General features: G+C 44.5%; 1 long non-coding RNA gene across 2 annotated transcripts; it reads left to right on the top strand.

Annotated features, from left to right (window-relative positions):
• The first annotated feature begins 17,948 nt into the window (after positions 1-17,948).
• LOC130544857 (uncharacterized) lies at positions 17,949-20,966 on the top strand. 2 transcript variants are annotated; one of them, XR_008961516.1, is made up of 3 exons: positions 17,949-18,146; positions 20,228-20,252; positions 20,898-20,966. It is a non-coding gene; the product is annotated as an uncharacterized LOC130544857 (long non-coding RNA). The 2 variants fall into 2 exon arrangements; XR_008961517.1 differs by lacking the exon at positions 17,949-18,146 and adding an exon at positions 19,583-19,635.
• The last annotated feature ends 526 nt before the right edge of the window (positions 20,967-21,492 follow it).

Here is a 21,492-nt window from a genome sequence, read left to right as displayed (position 1 = left end):
GCACGGTTTCATGGCTCCCCGCTTCGTACCTCAATACTCAGCGCTGGAGATGTTCATTTGTAGAGATTCAGATGCATCTTCCTGCGTCTCAGGCTGGTTCCGTCCCAACTTAAAAACATTTGTAATAGAATCGGTTACTATTCTTTTCTTTTTGAATGGGTGTGGTCTTAATTCTTTTTGAATGAGACAAATTTAATAGCTGGGTCTGTGGTCTTGATTTTGGATATCAACTACAAGGAGTATCCAGCAAAAAGTAGACAACAAATAGTTATTACTGGATTGATGTAGAATTTAATTTTATAACTTGAAATCAACTTGATTTCCCTTATATTATCTCTTGATTTTCATGCTCCCTACACTTTCCTGCTTATCTAGGAGTAATGTAAAACAATATAACATAATTGAAGGGAGAAAACTTGATTGGACATTATGCAAAGAATAAACCAAAGGCCATTTACCTAAGTTGTGGTATGATGTCAAGAAGGGAAATATGAAGATGTTATGAAAATTATTTGTAATTTCCCATTTCAGAAGTAAAGTCTACAATTCTCATTATTCTTGGACATTTTCAAATGTATCCAAACTTTTGGTGAGCAAAAGAAAGCAAATATGAAACTCATGAGTTGCAATATTTAGAAATGGTGGTTGGATTTGACTGTGAGGCACACAGCCTTCTAACAGGCTATACATGCTGTGGGGTCACACTTTGGTCAGCCACCCGCAGATTCAAAACTCATACACTTTATTAGCCTTAACAAGGGGTGAAAAATTGTGTGAAATGGCTGATCAGTAATAATTGTTCTGTGAATATGAATTTTAGTTTGGATAAAAGAGATGATATGATTTACTGCAACTTTAGATGTCTCATTTCTATTATGCTCTCTTGCAAAATTTTCAAAAAGGAAAGGCTGTTGTCCAATTTTGGGTGGTCTGGGGCCCGTTCCAGTTTGTCTAACAATGCTTGAAAATACATATTTGCAATCATGGAGAAAAACAGTTGGGGAGAAATGACTGGGTCCAGAGAGTGAGCTTTGAGAGAACACTTCCCAAAACACTTTCGCTACTTTGAAAAAATTGAAATATAAGAATAGGTGTATTCTTTTTTACATCAGTGGGGTCTGTGACTAATTCCATAGAGATAGATATTGGCCGTTTAATATTAGGTTAAAAGAGATCAGGAGGAATCCCCATTTTTCATTCTTTTTTTTTAAATGATTTATTTGTATATTTTAGAGAGAGAGAGACAGCGTGAGTTGGAGGAGCAGAGGGAGAGGGAGAATCTCAAGCAGACTCCATGTTGAATGCAGAGCCCAATGTGGGGCTCCCCTAGGAACCCCCATTTTTCTTAAAGGGAGTTAGCAGACATGGCTTAAGACAGGGCTTCTCAACCTTGGCTCTGTTGACATTTGGGGCAAGGGAACTCTTGTGGGAGCTGCAGGGAGCCTGGTAGCATGTGGAGCAGCATCCCCAGCCTCTACCCACCAAATGCCAGTAGCACCCACCCCACAGTTGGGAACCTTCAATGTACCCAGACATTGCCTAGTGTTCCCTGGGGGCCAAAGCACTCCCTGCTTGGAGACCACTGGAAGCCAATATAATGTGTCCAGAGAACTGGGAAGATATACCCTCTGGGTATAATATTCTATTATGTACCCCTTAATGGAGTAAAAATAATCTCAGACCGAAGAGGCATTGACGGGATGTGAATACAGGGAGAGCGAGAACGCCAGTGGAAGCCTTATCACTGTGTAAATGCCTGGAGGCCAGGATTCAAGGCGAGTAGAGAGGAGCCCTACATTAATTTATTTTCATTCATTAAAATGATTGATAATCATTCATTCCATTCATGGGTTTCTCACATTCTACAGAGGGTGGCTAAGGAGAGAGCAAGATGAAGAGTTTAGACGAGGTTGATTAAACCGTTACTGAGCCACTACCACCCATGCCTGGCAACATGTACGTAATTTTGTCCCACATTGACTCTGGGTTTGAGAATCCCAGGAACAAATGTGAGTCTCAGTACTCAGTCTGAAGAAGTGGATTATTTCAGGATGTTCATAAATCAAAGTGCAGTATAGCCTGAGATAGCCTGAACAGCACTGGCCAATAGGATTCCGTGATGTAAACGATCTCTGTCTGCCCTGTCCAATATGGTAGCACCAGCTCGGAGTGGCTCTTGAGCCCTTGAAATGTGGCCACCTTTCTTGTGTCACATGTGGAAATGTGAACATTTGGGGGATAGTGAATTAAAAATACATTGTTTAGCGTGCCTGGGTGGCTCAGTTGGTTAAAAGACCATCTTTTGATCTCAGCTCAGGTCTTGATGGTTGTGTGTTCAAACTCTGCCTTGGGCTCCACACTGGGCAGGAGCCTCCTTAAAAAACAAAACCAAACCCAAAACATCATTTACATTTACTTCACCATTTTCATTGCTCTTGTTTCCAGTGTGCTTATTAGAAAACATGAAACCATGTCTGTGTCTTGCATTAGATTTTTATCTGAGAGCCCTGATCTAGAAGGTGGAAAATTCTGCCCTGTCACAACACCTTAAACTCAACCCTGCTCTGGGTTAGTGTCTGGGCCAGGCAGGACCTGTAGGCAGAGCCGGGGATCCGCCTAAGTTCGGATCCTTCTTCTGTCTCAGCTCAAAGCCCAGGTCGGATTCTAGACTTGGTTTCCAATTGTCATTTCAGATCTCTCTCGGTTTGGACCATGTGCCCTTGGTTTTGTGTGTTCATTCCTTAGCACTAGAAAGGACATTTAGTTAGGACCCATTAGGTATTTCCACTTTAAGGATGAAAGGATTTCAGGAAACAATAGCATTTAAATCACAGATGATCCTGCCATTCAGCTGTCCAGGTGATCTCCCTCTGGGAAGCCACCATGAAGTAGTTTGAAGAGGCAAGCCAATGTCCTGTCTGCCTAGCCTTTCTGGAGAAGTGCTTTGTGGAAAATTTAAAAGTAAATAAATAAATAGATAAATAAATAAATTTCTGGTTCCTGGCACAGGACTCCTAAAATCCTTGCAGTTTCCTGAGGGATAGGAGAGCCTTTTGTTAGTCATAAAATCTCCAACAGATCTCTCCAGAGTTTAGGCTAAAGAGCTGACATAGGGCGGGGCCTAGAAATGGCATCACAGTGGGGCTGGTCACCAGAAGGATCAAACTGGGAGTCAAGGATTGGAAATTTCAGCCCCAGCCACTGGCCATCTGTGAGGGGAGGGGGCTGAAGACTGGGTTATAAAAAGTCTTGAACAAGAAGTTGGTGAACACATTAATATTCTGGAAAAGTGATTTTCCCCCAGAGAGGGCGTGGAAGCTCTCCACCACTCCCCACCCCCTTTAGACCTTCCTTGCTATACGCATCTCTTCCATTGGACGTTTCCTGAGTTGTATTCTTTATAATAAACTGGTCGATGTAAGTAAAGTGCTTTCCTGACTTCTGAGTCGATCTTTTTTCCCCCTTCATTCACATAACTTTTATTACAGTGTGTTTATAATTGTTTTTTCCTTTTTTTAAATTTAAATTCAATTAGGCAGCATATAGTACATCATTAGTTTCAGATGTAGTGTTCAATAATATATCATTTGCGTATACCCCCCAGTGCTCATCGCATCACGCGCCCCCCTTAATGTCCATCATCCAATTACCTCATCCCCCCACCCACCTCACCTCCAGCAACCCTCAGTTTGTTTCATATACTTAAATGTCTCTCATTTTTCTCCCTCTCTGATGACCTCCAGTTCAGTTTTCCCTCCCTTCCCCTATGATCCTCTGCACTGTTTCTTAGAGTCTACCTATGAGTGAAACCGTATACTTGTCTTTCTCTGACTGCTGTGTTTCACTCAGTATAATACACTCCAGTTCCGTCCAGGTCGATGTAAGTGGTAAGAATTCATCCTTTCGAATGGCTGAGTCATATTCCTTTGTACACATGGAGCCCATCTTCTTTATCCATCCACTTGTGGATGTGAGTCATTCTAGTGAAATTATCAACCCTAAGGAGGGGGTCTGAGGGAATACCTGACCTTGTGGTTGGGCATAAGTGTGGGTAGCTTGAACACCCCATTTGTGACTGGCCTCTGCAGTGGGGACAGACTTGTGGGACTGAGCCCTGAAATCCGGGGAGTATGAATTGAATTGTTGGAGAACTTGGCGAGTTGGTTGTGGTTGGTGTCAGGAAATAGAGCACACGGTGTACTTGAAACATGAACACATCTCCTCCCTCCACTGCACCAATTGACTGCATAAAGCGCCCCCATGGGGGTCCTCTGTGCTCTGTGGTCTCTTGGAAGAATGGAGTCAGGTTCGACTGGCAGTAGGGGAAGTTGGTTTCCAGGATCAAAGATCTGGAGCCTAGCTGAGAGCTATTCCCTAGGTGAAGCCATGGATGCAAAATGATCCCGCTGCCCCCTTCCTCACTAAGGACTCAGAGATTGTGATATCACAGTTGGTTCCCCACGAAAGGTGGGAATTATCTGACTTTGGGCATTTTATGGGCCTGTGTCCCTCAGTCCCAAGTGCAGAGTAGAGTGACCTGGTAGGTCTCTGATAAAGACCGACGGTTGAGTCCTGCTCTGGACACAAGTGAGCCGCCCGACAGAGTCCATTATCAGGACAGATAGGTGTCTTGTGAGACATCTATTCTTTGGAGGAGGGATCGCCTCATACACTCTTCCTTTCCCGTTGCTTCCCCACCTCCTTTGGGGTCTTGATTGGTGCCCTTGTGGAAGGTCTCCCTGCCATGCCAAACCTCAGGTGGAATCTACTCCCTATGGAAAGCACCTGCCTCGACTCTTGATTTCCCTCGCAAGACATGTAACACAGTCTCATCCTTTTTCTTGGCTTTGTGGGGGAAAAATGATACTACTAATGTGTGTCTTAACCTTTTGATACGGAAAAGGATGTGGCTACCCTAGAGTGCAAAAAAAAGCAAAGGCTTCAAAAATCATACTGCTCCCTATGTCTGGTCTTGCTTATTTCCCTCCTTACAACATTTTTACTGATTCACTGCTTAATGATCGTGAGACAAAATCTCTCTTATAGGCATCATTAATTGAGTCCTGAGTTCGATGTTCAGGACAGATTTCTGTGGGAAGGTTATTGACTGTGGAAAGAGCAGAGATAAGCCACTGAAATGCAAAAGGAATATGTGGGCCTCTTCTATGTCCAGACTCTGCATTCTGACCAGTGGCTGAATTTGTTTTTTCTCTCCAATGGGTATGACCTCAGATGTAGATACACCCAATGACAACCTCATGATTTCTGCTACCCTGAGGAGTGTCCAAAGTGGGCATTCGGTTCAGATAGAATCTGAAAGAGGTGCTGAGAGGTTCAGCTACACGACTGGCATCATGGACTCCCCTTGATTGCCCTCTGGCCACCCTACCGGGAAGTAGATCCAGGGAACATGCAAAGAATAGATGTGGGCATTTGCAAGGAATCTGTTCACTAACACAGGAAGTTCCAACTGCCTGAAAAACTTGGATTCTGGATTGTGGATTTGAGAAATAGAAAGCCCTCGTTTATTTATTGGCACTGGGCCTAGGGCTGCTCTTTTTCATGGACCCCAAGTTCTACCTAGTGGGGATCATCCTGGATGTGGATATTTGAAACCTTTCATTTTCTAACGTCAGCATTGTGTCCTGGATGACTTCCTAACCTTGTGACCAGGTTTACCAAAGTAGTACTTTACCAAAGTAAAGGGGTTGTTTTATGCCATTATTTTCTGGGGCTTGATCTCACGAATCTGAGATCATGACCTGAGCCAAAATTCAGAGTCCAAGGATTCACCAGGTTCCCCGACTACATACACTTTTTTTTAAACCATGTATTGTAGTTGCTTGGTTAAGTCCATGGCACTTGGTTTTGTTCTAAAAGGTTTCCTTCTTTATGTCTATTTGGAGCTGGTTCCTTCCCTTTCCTTTGCTACTTTTCATGAACAGATCAAAATCCTGTGTCTATTGAGTGCCCATCCATGAGCCAGAACACACACTGAACCCTGCATTTTGGGGAGTATTTAAAGTACTTCATTTAGAAAAGTACTAGTTGTATGTATTGCCCTCAACCTGTTCACTATTACAGAAATGCAGTGGTGAAAATACAGTCATATTTCCCCCCTCATTATTCAGGGAAGAGTCTGCTTTACATACACATACTGACCAAGAAATTCACAAAGGTTGAGAGGTAACTAAGTACGTCCTCTCAGCTATACACAGAGAAAAATCAGGTAGTATGCATAGACGGTGAGAGAATGACATAATTTCATTAGTATATGCTTAGAGAAATATGACTTGAAGAATGGAATTTCTGTGACCACTGATCTTCATTTCATCTGGGACCCATTTTAAACTTTGTTCTAGAAATGTCTGGTGACTCCGGAGGATAGAATGGGTGGGGATGGTGTTTTAAATCAAGAGTGGGACCTCTATTTATTCTCAATCTGTTTTTTTTTTCTTCCCCTCTTCACCCTGAAGTTTGGCTAGTGACTCTATTTGGGGGTTGGCAGGTCATCCCCCCTCATGTCGTTTATTTAAAAAAGAAGAGTGAGAATGTGTGAGACTGGGGTTCAACTTTCGAAACAAAGTGTTTACTCTCCCATGTCCCCCTTGTCTGTGAAGACAGGTCCCTGTTGACACCAGAAGTTGGCCGCTGTGCAGCTGCATTGACTCTGAAAGGTCTATGATGACACCGTCGCCATGGTGACTTGAGCCACACCTCTGCTGTCCTTTCCAGCTGGGACTCTTTGAGCTGTCCCATTCCTGCGGATTGGTGTTTGCTCTGCTGCTCCAACTCAGAATGGGAAATTGCTCTGGTTCCTACTGTGGTTCCTGCTGTGGTTCCTGCTGTGATGGTATGTTCATAATGATCTTCTGAATGCTGTTTGCTATGACTCAGTTCACTCTTTCTCAAACCATTTTTCTCATCGTTGAAAATTTCCTCTCTCCCAATTTCATCTACATATATTTTATAGTTTTGTTCTATCCCTTGATTTCTACTGTTGGTGGTTCTACTGAGCTAGCAGCCTTGGTTTTTGTCCTCCATGGAGAACAATGGACTACTTCCTATGATATCCTGCACCCCTCACTTGTCACCCCTAGGTTCTCAAGGGGGGAAAATACGGCAGTGTCTATGTTCGTTTAAGTTTGTTTTGTTTTTTTTTTAGATTTTATTTCTTTATTCGACAGAGATAGAGACAGCCAGTGAGAGAGGGAACACAAGCAGGGGGAGTGGGAGAGGAAGAAGCAGGCTCATAGCGGAGGAGCCTGATGTGGGGCTCGATCCCATAACGCCGGGATCATGCCCTGAGCCGAAGGCAGACGCTTAACTGCTGTGCCACCCAGGCGCCCCTTGTTTAAGTTTTTTTAAGCATCCTAAATTCTATATTCACATTATGCATTTCTGAAATTTAGAGTGAACCCAGAAAGGTTGATATGGAGGACATTTATCATTGTTTTCTCAGTGTCTTACAATGTTTGCCCTGTACCATTCATCCCCAAAGGGGTATGGATTTCAGGATTTTGGGGACATGTGGGTTCGTTCCTAGCAATAGTTGCCCCGAAGAGATCCTCAGAATATGAGAGTCTACGTTTCAATTTATGACCCCCAAACACACATTTCCATTTCTAAGAACTTTGGGTGTTATCCAAAATGACATTTTCTAGAGATTTCAATGGTATGCTACCACCCATCCCATTCAGCTCCCCAGACGTAAGTATGGTGACAATACCATGACCTTTTTTTCTTGGTGACGCAATGAATAGCCAGCCTTTAATGTACGGTGAAAGATGGGTAACTGGTTAATGGATCGAGTTAATGAGTGATCGATAACCAAGTACACAGATTATTAGTGATGCACAAAGAAAAATAGGTGATGTAGACACAAGAACAGAGACACACACATTATATATATAAGTATATATGTATATATAGATCATTACATATATTTGCACATAGGATTGTAGCTTGAAAACAGAACGTGTCTACATTAAAGTGGTTTTGATGTAATGTGTTTCTTAGTTCTCCTGAGCTTTTATCCAGATCTCTTCCCAAAAGCTAAGCTATGTTTTTTTTTTTCTATGAGTTGACAAGGGCCTCAGGAACTCCTAGTTTGTTTGGAGGCACTTCTATTTGTGTGAGGAATAAATAATGCAAGATGGCATTGTTTCACATGTTTGAAAACACAAGACTTTGTAACAGTGACCCTCCCTTCCTTTACACTGGGATTCATCTCATTTGATCTGCTGACCTTAAGACAGGCAACTGGAACATTCTAGAGAACAGTCATGGATGTTTGTGGACAAGGGCCCCAGAGAGTGGATTCAGGGAGACAGCAATAGGTTTGCTCGTTTGCTTTTTGTTGTTGTTGTTGTTGTTTGCCTCTGATTCTGTCCAAAAGAAATCATGTTGGGGTAAAATGCTTGTATTTAGGCAAAGCAGGTGTGTGTCACAGAGCAATGGTCTGGGAACTCAGACTCCCAGATTTGAATCCAGCTCTGGAACTTGTGAAATTGTGAGATCTCAAACAAGATCTAGACCCTCTAATTCACCTTTCTGACCACGTGACAGGTGTTCATTCATTCAATGCTCATCACACACTTATGTGATGATTTGTTTCCTCTCCCTATTCCTCAGGTGGAGGAACGGAGGCAGAGATGAATGTGACCAGGTTCATGAACTCCTCTAAGTAAAGGAGCCAGGAGGTGAACCCAGGCCTGCAGTCCAGTGCTCGTGCTCTAACTACTGAACCGAACTGCACTTATGACTCAGCCATGGGATCAGTAGTTACTGTGCAAAGAAGCTTTAGCATCTGCGTGGATGTCAGGAATTCCCTGAGCCAAGGGGAATCCAAACACTGTTTGTCATTATGAGGTCAGCTCGGTGGTCATATAGCCCAGGGAAGCTCTTGAGCCATAGAAGTCCAGATCTTGCCATAGTCATTCATCTGAAAAGGACGTAGAAAGCCTGGTCCGTTTGAAGCCATGATTGTGTTCAGTTCAAAGATTCTGAGGGTTTGGAGGCACCGTTTAGGACAAGCCAGTCAAACTCTGTTTGAACGCTGGGCTACTCCTCAGCACCTGACCTCAATCTGGTCAGAATGGAGGAGACCCTTTCATGGTATTTGATGGCATTGTCAGTATGAGTAAGCCCTAGTCATGCCGAAATCCTATGAGCTTAGGGACACTCCTGGGACAAGGAAAAATAAGATTTAAAGAACCAGTTCATGATTAACCTTCTGTCCAGAGCTGGTCAGTGCCTGGCCAATCAGTGTCATGGCATGGTCACTCTTCAGGGCATGGCACAAATAGAATAAGAATAGGGAGCATGCTGGGCGGTGCCTGGCTGGCTCCGCCAGTGGAGCATTTGACTCTTGATCTCAGGGTGGTGAGTTCAATCCCCATGGTGGGCATGGAGCCTATTTTAAAAACAGAGAGAAAAGAATTGGGGACATAGTGTTGTAGATTTGATAACGTTTTCCCCATGAGCCCTAAAAAAATGCTTGAATGCCATGAACTACACACTTTAGGGACAGTGACCAACAAGAACTCAAACACTCATAACAGCCTGCTGTCCATCATCCTTGTTTGGATGCGCTTGTCCAGCTGGGCCAGGGAGTGTCCATGCTCCAGTGGGGGCCTTTGCTCCTTCCGGAGCTCTCCCATTGTTGGCTAGTAAGTGCAAGCATGGAGAGAGGCCATGCTTCATGACTATATACACATAGCCTTGCAAAGCAAGACTAGAAGTCAAACAGCATCAAATGAATAACGGTGCTTGGTTTTCAATGATAGAACTTCATTATTGACAAATTGTCAACAATTGATGAGCTTCCTCACAAAGGATGTGAGATGAAATGCAACAGAAAGTCGTGCTTAGATCTGAATCTAAGTCTCTCAATAAAAGGTTGCTTATTATCACGTGCAAAATAGTATACAGTAGATGATAGATTTAAATGCAAAAGCAGGTCTGGGTGATCCTTACGGAGAGTCGTGACAGGGGAGCTTCTCCAGGGTGTGGGTAGGGAAGGGTCCCTCTCTATGTGTCCTTTGTATATTCCCTGATTTTTTAAAAAAAGATTTTATTTGAGAGAGAATGAGAGAGCAGAAGCGGTGAGTAAGGGGGATGTGGAGGGGGAGGGAGAAGAGGGACAAGCAGGCACCAAGCTGAGTGCAGAAACAGAGGCCTGGCTCGATCCCAGGACCCTGAGATCATGACCTGAGCCAGGTCAGACACGTGACCTACTGAACCACACAGGCGCCCCTGAGGGGTCCCTCTCAAAGGAGGTGGGGCTTGGTCCCCTGCCACTGCAGGGTCTAGAGAAGGATGGGGAGTCTATAAAGACTGGATCTGGGGGAGGAAGGAAGGAACAGGGAAGGTGCCCATTCAGAGCCAGTGCAGTCCCGGTTCACTCTTAGCCAGGCCTTAGCCCAGGCAGTTTGGAGACTTACTTAGATCAATACCAGTGAGATACTAGAGGTCATAGGCTTAATTTATTAAACCAGCAAAGCACTAGCCCAGGTGGCCATTTTCCCAGTTAATTCACAGGAACTGCTCAGCCAGGGTTGGTCAGTTGAAGGGAAGCTAATTCTTGGTAGAGCTGTCATGTGACAATTAGTTTGGAAAGTCCTGGGTTCTGAATCAGCTTGGGAGCCCCGCAGACCACTGGTCCCTGAGGGTGCTCAACTGGTCCCGGGGAAGGCTCCACGTCAGACAGCTAGTAGGGTGAATGCTGTGGGAGGATGGCCACAGTTGGGCTTCCCCTGGCCCTTCAGAGGGGCTTGTCAAGGGGCATCTGCACTGTGTTCTGGGTCAGGGGTTGAAACCTACATGTGCGAAGGTGAGCTAGGATTTGGACTTTGCTGTTGGCGCAGGCACCTCCCCCAGGGCATCCACTGTCTCCCACAGACAACTTGGGGCTGGAGGATATGAGAAAGAGATGAGGGAGCCCTGGTTCAGGGCTGCAGGGCTTGATCTCAGGTGTCTGGGCAGGTGTCAGGTGTTCTGGTACCTCTCTCCCCAAGGAACCAACTCCATTCCTGTCCCGGCTCCCCCGCCCAACATTAAGTAGTCTCTATAGCTTGGCTTTGGTAAATAGTGCTGCCGAACATGGGCAGATATTTCTCTGAAATCTAGACTTGAATTCAAATGGATTTCTTATCCAAGAGTGGAATTGCTGGGTGTAATGGTGGTTCTTTTGTGAATTTTTTTGATGAAGTCCCATATTGTGTTTTCATAGTCACTGCATCAGTTTACATTCTCTGTGGGGTATTTGAAGGCTATATGAACCCTAAGACCTTCCTAAAGCCCTCTCTGACTCAGGTGGCTTTGTTAGGCAAACGATGAACCATGGGATCAAAAGTTTGAACTCTGATTAACTTATTACCCCTTTTTCTATGGTCTTCTGGTAGCAAGATGTCAACAGCTCTTTCTGTTGTCATGCATTTCCCACAGTCTCTGAGAAAACAAAAAACAAAAGTGAAAAACAAATCCATATTTTCTCTAGGTCTCCGGAAGCTGGCCAGGAGAATAAAGCCGAAGGTTCACCCCACTTCTGACCTTGTTGAAGGTACCGTGGAAATTCATTCATTAAGTTGATTCAAGAATAATTATTCTAGGGGCACCTGGGTGGTGTCCAACTCTTGATTTTGGCCCAGGTCATGATGTCAGGGTCATGCGGCTGAGCCCCGTGTTGGGCTCCATGCTGGGTATGGAGCCTGCTTCAGATTCTCTCTCCCTTTCCCTATGCCCCTCCCCTGCTCACACTCTCTGTCTCTAAAAGAAAAAAGAAGAAGAAGAATCATTACACTAGTTTTCAGTGTCCCATACTTAAGACAAAAATGCCAAGCCATATTATTTTTGTTTCACGTGTGAAAATTTTAATTTAGCTGGTCACTCATTAGTTTATAACCACAGGAGTCAAATGGCATTTGCAACTCAAGTCTGTTCACATTTCACGGTAGGTATAGTGAAGCTAACGAATGGACATTAGTCTGTTGTTAAATATTAGGAAAAATAGATCTTGTATTATTTTTAATGAATAGACGTTATTACTTTGAATAGGTTTAGATTAAGATAATAATTGAGCAGATAATATAAAAAGTTTCCCTATCACCCTTATCCCTTGGCGCACAATTTCCACAATCCTTAAAAGCTTCATCAGTGTGGAACACATGTCACGAATCACAAACCAGTGTAGCGATATTAATACTCATTGAAGGCCAGCATCACTAGGAAGGTCTGCTCTGTGTTGTGCAGGAGTATGGGTTTTGACAAATGCGTAAAGTCGTGTATCCACCATGTACAGAGTAACTTCACTGCCTTGAAAATCCTGTGTTTAACCTATTCATGCCTTTGCCCTTTCTCTAGAAATCTTAACAACCGTTGACCTTTTGTCATCTCTATAGCTTTCCTTTCTCCAGAATGTCATCTAGTTGGAACTGTAAAGCATGTTGCTTTTCCAGACTGACTTCTTTCACTTTTATCTATACAGTTCACATTCGTCGATGTCTTTTTGTGACTTGATAGCTCAATTATTTTTTTTAATCTCCTTTTTATTATTGTTTGAGAGAGAGAGTGAAAGTGTGTGGGGAGGGGCAGAGGAAGAGGGAGAGAGAATCTTCAGCAGCCTCCACGCTCAGAAGGGAACCCATCTGACATGGGGCTGGATATCATGCCCCTGAGATCATGACCTGAGCCAAAATCAAGAGTTGGATGCTTAACTAAGTGAGCCAGCTATGTGCTCCGGTAGCTCAGCTATGTTTATTACCAAATCATATTGCATTGTAAGGGTGTATTGCCGGTTGTTTCTCCGTTCACCTAGTGTAGGACAGCTTAGTTGCCTCTAGATTTGGTGTTTATAAATCAAGCAGATAGAAGCACTCCTGGGCCAGTTTTCATGTGGACACATTTTTCAACTCAACCGGGCAAATACCTAGGAGTGAGATGGCTGGATGACACAGCAAGACTGTGTTTTGCTTTGTAAGATTTGATAGGATTCACCAGTCAAACCATCTGGGGCCGGCTCTTCCTTTCTGGGAAATGTATTAACTATCAGTTAAATGTCTTTGATACATGCCTGTTCAGATCATCTATTTCCTTTCAGTGGGTTTTGGTAGTTTTGTGACTTTGAAGGAATTGGCCTCTTTCCTTTCAGGAATCCTAGAATTTTCCCATGTATTCCTTTAGAATCCTTTCAACGTGACGTCTCCTCTTTCATCTGATGTTAATGTGTGTCTTCCCTCTTTCTTCATGGTTAGTCAGGCTAGAGCTTTGTCCATTTTACTGATATTTACAAAGAACCAGCTTTTGTCTTGGTTTGGTTGATTTTGTCTGAGAGTTTTTTGTGTTCCATTTCATTGGTATCTGCAATTATATTATTTTTTTCTCTTACTTGCTTTATATGACATGACTCTTTTTTTGCCTTGTTTTCTAAGGAGGAAGCCTATTCACTTTGAATCTTTCTTACTTTCCAACACGATGACATTCAGTAGTATAAATTCTCCCAAGCACTGCCTTTGCATACATTTTTGTCAATGTATATTTTCATTTCGTTTAGTTCAAAATCTTTTCAAGCTTCTCTTAAAACTTCCTCTTTGACCATTTTTTTAAATCTCCAGCTATTTGGGGATTTCCCAAGATTTCTTGCTGTGGTTGAGCTCTGGTTTAATTTCATAGAGGTCTGAGAGCAGCTGTTGTATTGCTTCTACTCTTTGAGATGTGTTGGGGTGTGTTGTATGGCCCAGCATGTGGTCTCTTGCTGAATGTTCCAGGTGAGCTGGAGAAACAGTATATTCTGCTAGAGAGTCTGTGCTCCAGGAAACCTGGATTCCCTGTGTTCCCTTTCCTGTCTCCTCAGGGCCATGGTTTGTCCTGTGTCCTCCCCTCTCCATGGATCCGAGAGTGGTTGATTTTTTTCAGTGTCTCAGGCTTTTTCTTGTTCATAGGGTGGACAGTGATTGCCATGATCCTTGCATGTGGAGCCCTCTACTTTTGTCTTCATGTGCCTTCAATCTCCCTTCTCCTGAAATGTGTCTTGACTTCAAGATATTTGGGCACACGTTGCTTCCATTCATATAACCAGGTCTCCAAAAACAGCCAAGAAGCCTGTGTCTAGATGTCAGCTTACGTAGCAAAACACACGTTTTCTTTGACGTTCCACCTTTTACATTGGCTGTTATCCTAAGTTAGAGGTTTACAGAAATATCAGCCATATGCTTTCACTCAACGTGTTACCCTCGCAGAGGTATGGACTAGTGAAAATAGAGAATATATGTGTTTTTACATATATCCATTGAGTATTCAGCCTTTCACACACAATGACAGACCAAGAAACCCATTGACAGAGATGGATAGATACGCATGTACATAGGGAGTTAGTAACATAGAAAAAAGGAAAGGTAACGTTTTGAGATGAAGAGACATATGAATTTCTGTATGTGGACAATTGCATCCTTGTGCACATGGAGCTCCAGCTTTAGAAAAGCACGAGCCTCTATTCATGTGGTTGTGAGGTAATGCACAGGTCAGGTCCCCTGAGTCTGCATCCAGCACGCTGTGCAAAGGTGAAGCTCTGGTCTTTCGCATGACTGGGCAACAGGTCTTAGCTCGAGGTGCTCACATGTAGGAGGAGGAAATCACACAAGATGATAAAGTTTCACACGTTGTAGAACACGAGTATGTTAGGTACATAAGCTCTCTCTCCCACCAGTAAACTGGTGTTCGTCATGTTGGACTAGATAGCTGTCAGGTCAGGCAACTAATTCATTCTGGAAGCATCATGCACATTATTTTGGGAAATGGCCACTTAGTGTGTCCTCAGGCAGTCAGCAAAAGCATTTCTGAGACCTTTATGTGACTCCTTAAGCACCGGGTCTGGCTTAACATAAAGGAGTCCTTTTTAGGCAAAGCAGGTGTGTGTCGTGGGGAAAGCACTGGCCTGGGAGCTTGGACAGCAGAGTTTGACTGCAGCTCTGAGTTTTGTGGAGTTATGGCATCTCAGACGAGACATTTCACCTCCAAGGAACCTTCCTGAGCATTTCCATGGCATGCTTTACTTACACTAACCATTCAACCCTCACCACCAATGCAGTACTTTGCTTGCTAAGGGCACTCTTCAGATGGAGAAACTGAGGCACAGAGCTGAATGCGCCCAAGCACACAAGCTCTTAAGTGGAAATGCCAAAATGTGCACCCAGATGGCTAGGCCCATGCTGCTACTCTGAGATACTGAACTGCACTTCCCACACTGACAAGCATAGCTCTGAGCCATGGGTTCAACAGAAACCATGCAGGATCTTTCCAAGGCCTGTGTATATATCTGAACTGCATGAGTCTACAGAGATCCCAAGTACTGTTTACCATTATGAGGTGGCCTCAGTGGTCACATGGAGGGCAGACTTAGGCATAGCCCTTAGTGTGAAAAGCACACAGAAGGTCCAAACTGTCTGTCCAGCTCACAGATTTTGAGACTGGGAGGCACAACATTGAAAAACCTGGTAAATCTCTCTCAGTGTTGGGTCACTTCTCAGCGGCTGGCCCCAAACGGGAATCAAGAGATAGTTTAGTGCTCTTTGATTGCATGATCCCCCTGAGCCTCAGAAAGCCTCCAGTGCTGGCAATGACACACCCAAGCAACAAGGACAAATAAGAACTCCAAGTAACATTTGGTTACTAACCCAGGGTCCACTCTTTTTCCTGCACCTCTCTTACAGAGATGGGGTAGAGGACGTCAGGAGGAACCCAGGCTTCCCACTGTAAAGGACCATCCCATTAGTGGATGACTACTGCTAGCACGGAGAGCCACCCGACTGAGTGAACACATACATGAGACACACACTGGACAGAAAAATACCATAAGATTAATGATGTTATTTTTATTTATTTCATATTTTTAAATTTTTGGACTATCTTTTGTCTTTAGGGTGTCTTTATTTTTCATCATTATTTTTGAATGGAAGTAGTTGAGTTGACATACCATATTCCGTTCGTTTCAGGTGTACCTTTGCCTTCAATGGCAAAGCCAGGACTCTGTTTCTCCCTTCTTTGCTGCTTCTGTTCTCTGCATCTCCTTCCATGAAGAAGGGGGCTCACCAATAGCCAACTGCAGGCTTTCCTTTTTTAATGTAAATTCAAATTAGGTAACATATACTGTATTAGTAGTTTCAGGGGTAGAACCTAGTGGTTCATCTGTTGCGGTAACAGCCAATTGTCATTCCATCAAGTGCCCTCCTTAAGGCCCATCACCCAATTACCCCATCCCCCCACTTCAGCAGCCTCAGTGTGTTCTCTAGATATATGGGAATATTACTCAACTGTTGAAGGACTCAAATCTTGTCATTGGCAAGTGCATGCTGTTAAACCAACCACATCCCTCACCAACCCCCCCTTCAGCAGCCCTCAGTTTGTAATATAGATACACTGTAAATTACTCAACCATCAGAAGGAATCAAATCTTGCCATTGGCAACTGCATGCTGTTTAACCAACCACATCCATCTCCACTGTTCTGTCCTTCAAGTCAAGCAGAGCTCTCTGAGTCATTCATGAGATAGAGCACCGTGGCGGGAAGGTACTCTGTGTCCTCTAGTCTGTCTCCCATTCGGATGGCCAGTTGGAGGAGCTTCGTCCTGGCAGAACAAATAGAGAGACTTCGCTACGGGCAGAGGGAGGGGTGGGGCTCCCTCATGACACCACAGTGTGCAACCAGGTGACCTCTTTGTAGACTAACTGACTCACATCGACCAGGTTGCCTTAAGCTAGAAAGTCAAAGGTCTGTTTCTCCTTCGTTTTCTCATCCTCTTGTTTGCTTTTCCTCACCCACCAAGGAGAATGGCCCAGCAGCAGCTCAGCCCATGCTTCTTAACCAGTCACTCCCATACAGTCTTGTCCCGTGTCCATATCAACAGTGATCACAGAGTAATTCCCAAGTAGGACCAACAATGGACTGACACTTACTCTGTGTCCTTTCAGAGTCTGCCAAGGAGGACCTTGGCAAGAAAGCACCATGGCCCAACACATCGAGGGTAAGCTTGGCTGTCTTTGCCTGAGAAAGAAATGTTTCTTACTTGAGTTTCATCTTTTTGAAGTGAGTTCAGCTATGACAACATGACAGTGTAGTTTTTAGACATGAGGTACCATTTTCTTGGGGTGTTGGGAGGGGAGGTTGTAAACTGTGTGGTAGGGGACCTTTTACTCAGAAGCAGTTTTTCCTCCCTGAATTAAGAGTTTTGTAATTGTGCTTCAGGGAATTTAAAAGATCCATCCCCCAGGAAAAGCTCATGCCCTTTCCATGGGTGCACACTGTGCTTCCTTTCCGGGCCTTTGTTTTCCTGCTGTTTCTCATTTGGTTTTCAATAGTCACCAAGAGAACCGGTGATGACACAGTATGCATATGACCTGACTCTCAGGGTGTGTTCTTTTCTGTAAATGCAGGTGGCCCCAGAACCATGTGGAGGTGGTACGTATTCTGGAATCAGTCCCTTGCAGAGGAAAAACTCTAGATGGTAAGGCAGGTTGGGGGGATGTCCTCACTGTCCTCAGTCTGGAGAGCCATCTGATTCCAGGTTCCTGGTAGGACTGAGGCTTGGGAGTGTGGGGAAAAGCAGACTCCAGGTGAGAAACTATGTGCATGTGTCTCCAGTCCTAGGAAACCAATGCATTACCCCTGGGTGGTGTGGGTATGTGTGCATGAGGCTTGCGGGTTAGGTGTCTTGTGTAGTGTGATTGTGAGTGTGTGTGTGTGAGAGAGAGAGAGAGAGCAAGAGAAAGAGAGACAAAGACAGAGACAGAGAGAGAGAAGACAGAAACATAGAGAGAGAGAGAGAGAGAGAGAGAGAGAGAGAGAAAGGTGTTTCTCCAGGAGATATGTCAGACAGATACTGCATGATGTCACCCTTCTCCAAAGCCATGTTATCACACTGCGCACTTTAGAGCCTTACTGCGGTGGGTGGCCCAGCAGGGGCTCTTCAGTCCATGCTTGGAAACCAGCTGGCTCCATACACCCCAGCCTCGTGTCCATATCCAGCAACATTCCATGAATATTCTTGAGCAACAAGAGGAATGTGCTGACGGGTACTCTGTGTCCTAGATGCCTTGGAGGAAGACATGGATCCCATCAAAGGAGACAGCGCCGGAGGCACACCTCTCGCCATGGTGAGCTAGAAGTTCTTTGTCCGAGGAACAGATGTTGCTTTCTTGGTTTCTTTCCATTCAAATTCAGATGAAAATCAGACAATGTATATTTGAGATTATATATATAGATCTCATACAATTTTCCTTTTTGGGAGAGCATGGAGTGGTTGTCTCTGCCAACCGTTAGCTGATTCAAGAGGACATTTACCATTGGCGACACCAAACATGGTTCTAAATGCTGTGGTAGGATCCTGTCCCTCAGTAACACTTTCTCCTGCTTGGATGAATCATTTTGTAGTCACCGTCCTGAATGGACTGGACAGACATGTCCCCCAGGAAAAACAACTTCCTAAGGCATCCAGTTCACATACTTTGGGGTCGTTGGACTCAACCACTGTGTTCCATCTGGGTTCCTAAAGTCATTGAGGGAAATAAAGCTCATGCAGACAGACAGTGTGTAGCATGACCTGAGCCTCATGATGTCCTCTTTTCTGTCCCTGCAGGTGACACCTTCAACCACGAGCGAGAGCGGTACGTATTCTGGAATCAGCCTCTTCCTGAGATAAAACTCTAGATGTTAATGCAGGTGGGGCATCTTTGCAATCCTCCGTCTGGCGAGCCACCCTGATTGGGTTGTGGGGGTGTGGTGGACAGGAGATTTCCCAGGTGAAAAAGTGTGTCCATGTGTCTACAGTCCTAGGAAGCCATTGTATTCCCTGTGTGTGGTGTGGGTGTGTGTGCATGAGGCTTGGGGTTGGGGTGTCTTTTGTGGCTCTATGTGGTGTGATTGTGAGTGTGTGATTGTGTGGGAGACAGGGAGACACAGACACAGACAGAGAGATGCACAGAGGGAGAGGGAGAGATGGAAAGAGTGAGAGAGAGATTGCATATGTCTCCAGGAGGTGTATCCCACTGCCACTGCACAATTCCCATTGTCCACATTCTCAAAAAAAAAAAAAGAAAGAAAGAAAGAAAAAAAGAAAGAAAAGAAAAGAAAAGAAAAGAAAAGAGAAGAGAAGAAAAGACAAGACGAGGTAAAGAAATCTCATCACAGCGCACACATTATAGCCCTATTACCGCGGGAGGCCCAGCGGGGCATTCAGCTCATGCCTGGGAACCAAATGCCTCCATATGCTCTAACCCCATTCATAGAGAGCAATACACCTCGAGGCATTCTTTTTTTTTTTTATTAAGATTTTATTTATTTGAGAGAGAGTGAGTGAGAGCACAAACAGGTGAGAGGGGCCGAGGGAGAGAGAAAAGCAGACCCTTGCTGAGCAGGAAGCCCCATCCGGGACTCGATCCCAGGACCCTGCGGTCGTGACTTGAGCTGAAGGCAGATGGTTCACCGACTGAGCCACTCAGGCGCCCCTCCCCGCATCTTTCTTGAGCAGCACCACCAATACGCTGACAGATACTCTGTGTCCTTCTAGATGTGACTGATGATGGCGCTGTCTGGTCATGGCTTTTACAGAGGATCACAGAGGAGGAGGGCCTGCCTCTTGCCAAGGTGAGCTCGCCTGTCTATCCCTGAGGAACAGATGTTGCTTTCTGGGTTTCTTTCCAATCAAATTCAGATGAAATTCAGACAGTATACTCTGTGTTGGCGAATTGAACATAATACTAAAACAAAAATCATTTTCCTAATGTCAACTGCTTGTATATGGAAATGAAATTATTTTTATATACCGATTTTATGTAAAAAGCTATATATACTTTTGAGATTCTACATATGTAATTTCCCTGGTGGGGAGAGCGTTGAGTGGTTGTCTCTGCCAACCGTTAGCTGATTCGAGAGGACATTTAGCATTGGCGACACCAAACATGGTTCTAAATGCTGTGGTAGGATCCTGTCCCTCAGTAACACTTTCTCCTGCTTGGATGAAGCATTTTGTAGTCACCATCCTGAATGGACTGGACAGACATGTCCCCCAGGAAAAACAACTTCCTAAGGCATCCAGTTCACTTACTTTGGGGTCGTTGGACTCAACCACTGTGTTCCATCTGGGTTCCTAAAGTCATTGAGGGAAATAAAGCTCACACAGACAGACAGTGTGTAGCATGACCTGAGCCTCACGGTGTCCTCTTTTCTGTACCTTCAGGGGACAGGAGCATCCGGTGAATGCGGTACGTACTCTGGAATCAGCCTCTTCCTGAGACAAAACTCTAGATGTTAATGCAGGTGGGGCATCCTTGCAATCCTCCGTCTGGCGAGCCGCCCTGATTGGGTTGTGGGGGTATGGTGGACAGGAGATTTCCCAGGTGAAAAAGTGTGTCCATGTGTCTACAGTCCTAGGAAGCCCATTGTATTCCCTGTGTGTGGTGTGGGTGTGTGTGCGTGAGGCTTGGTGTTGGGGTGTCTTTTGTGGCTCTATGTGGTATGATTGTGAGTGTGTGTGTGTGAGAGAGAGAGAGAGAGGGACAAAGACAGATAGAAAGACAGAGAGACATAGACAGAGAGACAAAGACAGAGAAAGAGAGAGATGACCGAGAAAGAGAGAGAGACAGAGAGGGGGAGAGAGAGAGAGAAAGGTGTTTCTCCAGGAGATATGTCAGACAGATACTGCATGATGTCACCCTTCTCCAAAGCCATGTTATCACACTGCGCACTTTAGAGCCTTACTGCGGTGGGTGGCCCAGCAGGGGCTCTTCAGTCCATGCTTAGAAACCAGCTGGTTCCATACACCCCAGCCTCGTGTCCATATCCAGCAACATTCCATGAATATTCTTGAGCAACAAGAGGAATGTGCTGACGGGTACTCTGTGTCCTAGATGCCTTGGAGGAAGACATGGATCCCATCAAAGGAGACAGCGCCGGAGGCACACCTCTCGCCATGGTGAGCTAGAAGTTCTTTGTCCGAGGAACAGATGTTGCTTTCTTGGTTTCTTTCCAATCAAATTCAGATGAAATTCAGACAGTATACTCTGTGTTGGCGAGTTGAACATAATACTAAAACAAAAATCATTTTCTTAATGTCAACTGCTTGTATATGGAAATGAAAATATTTTTATATACAGATTTTATGTAAAAAGCTATATATACTTTTGAGATTCTACATATGTAATTTCCCTGGTGGGGAGAGCGTTGAGTGGTTGTCTCTGCCAACCGTTAGCTGATTCGAGAGGACATTTAGCATTGGCGACACCAAACGTGGTTCTTTTGTGTTTTTTTTATAATGATTTTTTATTATATTATGTTAGTCACCATACAGTACATCCCCAGTTTTCGATGTAAGGCTCGATGATTCATTAGTTGTGTATAACACCCAGTGCACCATGCAATGTGTGCCCTCCTTACTACCCATCACCGGCCTATCCCATTCCCCCACCCCCCTCCCCTCTGTAGCCCTCAGTTTGTTTCTCATAG

The sequence above is a fragment of the Ursus arctos genome, unplaced genomic scaffold, assembly GCF_023065955.2.
Source record: "Ursus arctos isolate Adak ecotype North America unplaced genomic scaffold, UrsArc2.0 scaffold_26, whole genome shotgun sequence".
Classification (NCBI taxonomy): domain Eukaryota; kingdom Metazoa; phylum Chordata; class Mammalia; order Carnivora; family Ursidae; genus Ursus; species Ursus arctos.
Note: the sequence above shows the minus strand (reverse complement) of the source record. Positions and strands in the feature narration are given on the sequence as shown.